Source organism: Megalobrama amblycephala, linkage group LG1 (genome assembly GCF_018812025.1).
Source record: "Megalobrama amblycephala isolate DHTTF-2021 linkage group LG1, ASM1881202v1, whole genome shotgun sequence".
Taxonomy (NCBI): domain Eukaryota; kingdom Metazoa; phylum Chordata; class Actinopteri; order Cypriniformes; family Xenocyprididae; genus Megalobrama; species Megalobrama amblycephala.
The window spans coordinates 19,979,713-19,987,562 of record NC_063044.1 but is presented as its reverse complement, the minus strand read 5'-3'; positions in this window follow the sequence as shown (position 1 = coordinate 19,987,562).

Below are 7,850 nucleotides of genomic sequence, written 5' to 3'. Positions count from 1 at the left end.
CTATTTTTTAAATGACTCTCTCTAAATATTATTGGCCTATATGCTCTGTGCTAATTTTAATATTACTCTTTCTAGGTTTCTAAAAACAAAAATGTGCACAAAAATGTTTTCTTCTTGAATAATATACTGTCCATATACTTCTGTCAACATACATTTCTTCTCAACCATGAAATATTCCACTAATATTAACATTCATTCTATAAAGTGTTGGCATATTTATTCAATTATTTTTATGTTGTTTATGAATTTATTTAGACAATTTTCATTTCTAACTCTTACTAAAAGCACAAGGTAATATTATCCTGTCCATGGACACTCTTACTCTGTTTTATATCACCACTATCTCTTGATTAATTTTCTTATAATCTTCTACTTAATTACTTATTAGTAGTTTTCAAAATATTTGTTTCAATATCACAAAATAAGCATCCTAATCTTAACTGTATTATGGTTTTTAGGATTTGTCTAAAATTACATTCTTACACAATTCAGTATATTATTTTTGTCATACATTTTCTTCTTAAACTTTGGCAAGTCTGACCAATGTTGCTATAGGTATGTTTACCTTCTCTTTCCCTTTTCCAAAATTATTCCAGCTTTTAAATAAATATATATACTTTTCCTTCTTATCTACAATATTTTTCTTTAGGTTTATAAAGTCCCTTTTCGTTTTACAGTGTATAATCACCTTATAGTGTATAAGTACTGCCTTCCTCTACTCATACATTTCTGTCTGAACATTCTCCCCAAAACATCTTGCTGTTTTAGTCATACCAATATCATTGAGGGTTTTCAGCTTTTTACAATATTTACCCCTCATTTACTTCATCTATCTTCCAGTGGACTCTAGTTTACCTACTGGATTCTTCATACCTTGTATACATATATAGATATCCCATAATTCTCAGCTGTTCCATCATATAATATTTTATATTTAATTAAAAATTTTATCTGAGGAATATGTCTCAATGTCTGCTATTACCTGTTTTAAACCAGTTTGGTATTCCTTATTTCATATAACCACTTAATTTCAATGCATTTGGTGACACTCTTCTTCAGTGTCAATATGTTTTATAACTTGCATTTTCTGCCAAATCCAAATTATCTTCCTTTTATGTAACATTAAATATATTTTTCCACTTTTCTGTAATACAAACTTGTAGATTTTCTACAGTAACATTCTTATATTATTTTTTCTCACATTGGCTCGATTCTTCCAATGTTGTGTTCACATACAACAGAGATATATCTGTTCTTTATTATTTTATAAAGAATTATTATGAATTATTATTTTATAAGTATATGTTTTTATTCTTTTACTTCCAAAAGTTATGGTCAATTGTACAATCAATTGTACAGTAAAATCAACTAAAAGCCACATTCTTGCAACATCTATAGTTTGTTTGTTTGTTTTTAAATTAATAATTTATCCCACAAAAATTGTTTCTTATTGGCTGGATGTTTCTACATTTCAGCATTATTTTTGTTCTTTTTGGGCAAAAAATTTGCTCTTGCTCTTTGTGGTCTTTATTTACTTTCATTGTTTCTGGTAAGTAAATTCAAAATAACCCCACTCACATCAGAACCTTTCAATAATTTACTGTTCTGTTAATCTTGTGCCAGCTCTTTCCCATGGCACAGGTAAGAATCTGAGGTTCTGAGGTGGTGGTCCTGTAAACTCTGCAGTCTGCTGTGAGTTGTCCTGTTGTGCTGAGAGAACTTCTGTCCTGTCCTTCCATGGCTCTCTGCCAGGAGATACAGCTCCTCTCCCCCTTCCTGAAGTTCACTGGCACACAGGAAACTCAGCTCTGCTATACACTTAATTTTTATCCAATTTGTCAAAATTGATAAAGCATAATAATACATTTCATCAAATTCTCCCCTTCTTGGGAGATTAATTTATGCATTCTTTTGCTATATTCTAAATAGCTTTTAGCAATTGTTCCCATTAACCAGTTTTCTGGTTGGAACATTTTGCCATCTTTAAAGCAAGGTTTCAGGCTCTCTAGATTTCTCCCAAATCTCCTGGGACAAAACCAGCAACCCCTTGCTTTGTATGTCATTTGTGTTTGTCAATACTTTTGACTACAGATACAACGCTAGAAATACCCAGCTGTTTCTGATTCTACACCTTTGTCCCTTCACTTTTGCCTTTACTGGTTAAATCACCATAGGTCCATGCCCCAAATTCTATGCCTACCACATATACCAGCAAGTTACTTCTGACGAATGTCTTCCACACATTCATCACATTGTATTCCACTGTAACCCGGACCATAGGCAGTCCTAGTCATCCATGTGCTCACTTAGCCTCTGGGACATTATTACTTTGAGGATAACTCATCCTACATTCCTGGCAGACACACACAAGGCTCTTTTTTACCTCCATGGCTCCTTCTAAAATATTCAACTTTTCAGCAGTTTTCAGGCATTATCAGTGGTTTAACTATTAGTTCCTCTCTGAACCCTGGTTGTATTTTTAACTGAATCATCACAGTAAATACTGTATATTCTAATACCTTCTCAACACATTTGTGCATGTTATTTATTTAGTGAATTAGTTTTACAGGTGTTATTAACCTACCTGTCTCTTTCTAAAAAAAACAAACATTTTTTTTCCCCGATGTTCGTTGACAGTATGCATTTCGTTTTATGATTAAATTATTCTTAGTCCTAATATCTTTCTGACTAGTTATCTTTACTAAAATTATAGTATTCATAATTTTATTGTTAAATATCTTCTATCACATTGTTTTTTCATAGCAATAAACAAATTCCCTTCATATCAGAGGAAATGTTCTAATAATCCAATAGTTTTGTCAACTATCCAAACTTTTATAATTCTTTTCAATTTTTTAAATGGTTAATCTCTGTAACTTTATTCAGATAGTTTTTACCTCACTTTGCATTAAGCAATTGGTAATTTTATATTTGCTAAATAATAGCTGCAAAATTAAAAACATTAATTTCATTCATTTCATCTTGCATGCAACTTTTATCAGTTGGCTACAGCTTTTTAGCATTTCTATCCTTCTGGTGCATATCTTAATACTTGAATTAAATTATTTCAGTTAATCAATATTCAAACTTTATTTCCCTAAAATATAATATACTACAACTGTTTCGTGGTCAGAACAAAAGCAGTCACTATCTCTTCTGAATTTAAAATGACAAATGCTTTTGTTATGTTTGCAAATTTTCAAATTTCATTCTGGTGATCCATTCTTTCTTTCTCTATCTCTCTCTGTTTTTTTCTGGCTGCTTCAGTGGATCATCCTTATATCAATTTGGCACAGATTTTACAACAAATTTCCTTCCTGGTGCGACCCAACACTGAGAATGCACTCATGCAACCCCAGTGACTGTCAGTCTAAAAATCCATTAACCACGTAACCCACTTAATTAATTATTTAAATATATTTTTCCTTGTTATCTATAACCTCCATATTTGATTCACTCTGTCATATATTGTTATTATACTCTCATATATATACACCTACTCTTCCTTTATACTTCATTTATATCTTTAACCTTTATAGTTCAGTTATATCTTTTAATACCTTTTAATATTGTAATCCTATTTCTCAATATGTCTGTCCTCATTTAGGAATATGTATCTTGTTATCTGTCAAACTTCAATCATATTTTCACTTAGGTCACAAACTTGTCCATAAGTCTTTTGTTTATTATTACGTTCTGTTTCTCCTAGTACTGCGCCTCTCTCGTTCAAGCTTTATTATTGCCACAGATATTACTGTGTTTTCTTTAGAATTGTCTGGTTGGGTAAAAAGGTTAAGTCCTCACAACTTTTCTACATTTTAACTAAATCAGGAATCAGTCCAATTTATTTACCTTTTAATTTGGCATAATCTATTTTTTCCCATTAAAAATAGTTGTACACTTTTGTTGGGATGTCTGGTAAAATTCTCATTCCTCATTTTACAGAGTGACCTTGACACTCCCGTGAGCTCTGCGTTCTGGGCTGTGCCTGGAACTGACTCTCTTATCTCGGCTCGTTTCTCCTGCTTCAAAATTAAATCTTCAGTGCACATATTTTTTTACCAACAATTATACTTTTTAAACAAATCTCTTTTTTTTTTTTCTTTTCCTTTTTCTAACTTTTTATCACTGACAGCTGTTACAACATAAGGTATCTATTTTCCTTTTATTACCATTTATTAATTTTAATTTTTGTATTTGAGGCACTTTTTAAATCTTCGTCATATGAGCTTCTGACTTTGGTCCCAACTTTTCAGCTTGGAATATCTTTTACAAAGAACTGCTAACTTTTTATTAACAAAAACAATCAAGCACAATGGATTTTCTCTATTGCCAGTTTCTTTTCAAACAGGTATGTCTTTTTTCTATTATTGATATCCTATTGTACTAATATTCAAATCTATTGTCTAATGTTTTATTGTTTAATGTATACATTAGAAAATCTCCTTTAATCGCACTAACACTTCTTTTGCTTAATTCTGTCTAGTTTAATCATCCTCTTTTAACTGTGAATAGGCTTTGCCATTCGACTATATCCTAATTTTAATGTAACCCATTAAACTATATAATTTATATATATTTTGTAATATTTTACAAACTGTGTATTTGTCAAAATGCTAAAAACTCAACCACATCAATCATTAATAATTTTTTATATTTTTTTTATTTTAAATCATTAATCATGATTTTTATATATATCATCAAACTTTACTTCCTAAGCAATTTGAGTACAACCTCTACAGCTTTTAAACATTTTATTCTTTATAAAAGACTTCAAAATCAATTGATTAAATACACATTTCAACTACCATCCATCCAGAGTGTTTCCTTGGCTAACTTTAGAGGCTGTAAGGATGGACATTTAATTCATTTAATTCCTTCTACCATTAAAAACCCAGCTCACAAATTAAAATTACTTTTAAATCTAATAATATTAATATAATTATTATTATTTAAGTAAAAGCATTTTCTTTTTCCTAAAAGACTTAGGTATAGACCTAACATTGTAATCTAAATTTATTTAAGATCACTTTTCCATCTCTTATTCTGTTTTTCTATCATGGCTTTTTCCTTCAGCTTAAAGCATTAAACTTGACTTAGTCACTATACCCTAAATGACTCTCTTTGAATTTAGCTATTAGTATCAGGTTTCCTAACCTCTTTAATAATTCTACAATATAATTTTGACTTTAAAAATACAGTTTCTGTATAAATAAAATCATAGTACTTCACATGTATAGGTGGATCTTATGGTTTTACTTATGCTTTTGCCAATTATAACTTTTTTCTTTTTCTTCTTTACTTGTTTTAATCACTAAATCTCTTACAATTTCTTACTGCTAATAAATTGTATAACCTGTAATATCAGTAATTCAATATTTTATTTTAGCAAAATAAAAATCATATTCTTTCTTACCTGCTAGCAAAGTTTTCCTGTAGAAAACCTGTGGTATTTGAGTCTCAATCTCTCCTTTTTCTAAACTTTTCTAGGCTTTTTTAGTCAATCATTCTGAAGTTGCTTCAGTTTTCTACTCTCAATCTTATTATTATTTTATTTTTCTAAACTTAATCAGACTTCTAATCACTTTTTAAGTTTTAAGTTACTCTATCATATTAGCATTTTTTCACAGCTGTATAGTCATTATTTCCTTTTTAATAAGGACTAAAGTAACCTTAGATTTGCAATATGTTAGGCTATACAGCATGTTTTTTTTTTTTTTTTTTTTTTTTTAGCCTTTTCCCCATCACTATATACATTGTCCAACAAATCTACTAACTTTATTTATTTTTAGTGTAGTCTCCTGTTGATTTGGTTTTTAAATCCTTTTCTTAACTTTTATTAACTCTCTCTAAATTGTATTATCATGTTACAAACTGAGATCTTGCTAAGCTTCAGTTTTTCTTTCAATTTATTGCCCTTTATTTTTCTGGTATTTTTCACCAGCCAGTTTATGTCTGTACAAATGTAATTTGAAAATTTAGTTATTACTACACACAGTTATATTATTTTTCTTTTATCCATTAATATCTCTCAATAATAACCTGTTTAATTTATTATTTTAATTTCATTACTTTAATTAAACTTCAGTTGATACAGGTCTGTCTTGCAGGGGCATTTTTCTCCTGTCCGCATAAGCACTATATGATTATAATGTCCTTTACTAATTTACTGACAATTAAAATATTACTAACCACAGTTATATTTACAATTTTAATTCCAATATTCTTTGTTGTACACTATTCTGGTCGTCATTGAACTCCAAGGGTTAAAATCCAGACTGGAATCACCAAAATCCCACTGTTACTCTGGTCTTTTTCCAACTCTTTATCTGGACTCTGAAAATTCTCTCACTCTCTTGGCTTTTGATATCCTTGCTGGCATCTTACTTTCTCTAACTCTTTTGAGAATCCATTTTTTTTTTTTTTTTTTTTTTTTTATGACAATATTACTAGTTCTAAAACTTTAGTTACTTTTCCACTTATTGTTCCTAGTGCATTAAAATCTGTTTCCCATTTTAGACCCTCGGTTTGAGCAATACGGTTAAAGGTGAACACCGAGCTGACTTTATCTGTCTGCAAGTCAAATTTCTGTTAGGCACAACTTTCTTTGCCCTTTTCTTTTTTTTTTTTGTCTTAAGTATCCTACATTATTTCTCACTATATCAGAATATTTGTATTCCATCTTTTTAAATGATGTATTCCATATTTAAAGTGTTACTTTTACGTCAACTGTTACAGTAGTCTAACTTTTTTTAATATAATATATCAGATTCTCTGCTTTCACTATCAGTGGTATCAGAGTCAAACTTAAGCTCTGAATACGAGCTCTAATTCCTCTGGCTCCGTCTCACCTTGACTCATAAATCTCTCCCTATTGCAGCCTTCTCATACTGAAGTACGGATAGCTGAGAGGGTCCTGGCACATCATCTTTTCTCATCCTAGATTATTATTATTTTTATTTATTTATTTATTTTTTAGTTCCTTTTGCGTTGGTATTTAACAAGTTTATTGTTGGCAATATATCTTCCATTATCCTCATTGTCTGGAATGTTTAATTATATTCTTTCAATGCTACAGTATTGTTACTCCTTTTAAACTTTCTTTAACTTTCTATTAAAAGAAAAATTACCTGACTTATTTTGTAGTCGGTGCCTCCCTTCAGTTATCACAACTATTGTTTTCCAGTCTTTAAGCATGAATTATGAGCTCTTCTCGCTCCTCAGAGGGTGCAGTGTGAGAGACAATCTGACACACAGCGCTGTTACATGTTTGAGTCCGAGCTTCTGCTCACAGACTCTTTAACCTGTACACCTATTTTACTCTAAAATCATCCCGACTGTTCCGGGAACAATTATCATATTTTCAATTCATGTTTTCTTAAATTACCATGTCACTTAAGATTATTTTCCCAACACATATTGTTACAGATTAAAAGTCTGACTTTTAGCCTGCCTATTTCCACTTCATAAAACTGTCCTCTGACTATGTTAGGTGAATTTCTTCCATTTTATTTATAACTATTTTAACAACTATTTGATATTTATTTTCTATCCAGGTCTGGTGGTTTAAATAGTATTCTTTTTGGCACTCTACCACACCTATAAGAATGTAAAACTTTTTCTTTAGATTTATGTATCAACAGTATCTATCACATTTTCCTGTTCTAGGAGCCTCATACTGTAATTTTATCACAGGTACACATTTTCCCCGTTTACACTTTTTCTTCTTGCATTGCTGCTAGACCTACCTCAGTCTTTAAGTTTCAACCATTTTGGTCTGTCACAGGAGCCACTTTCCATTTCTAGAACCAGTGTTTCTGCTCGAAAGGCTAATTTTTCTTTCTCATTGT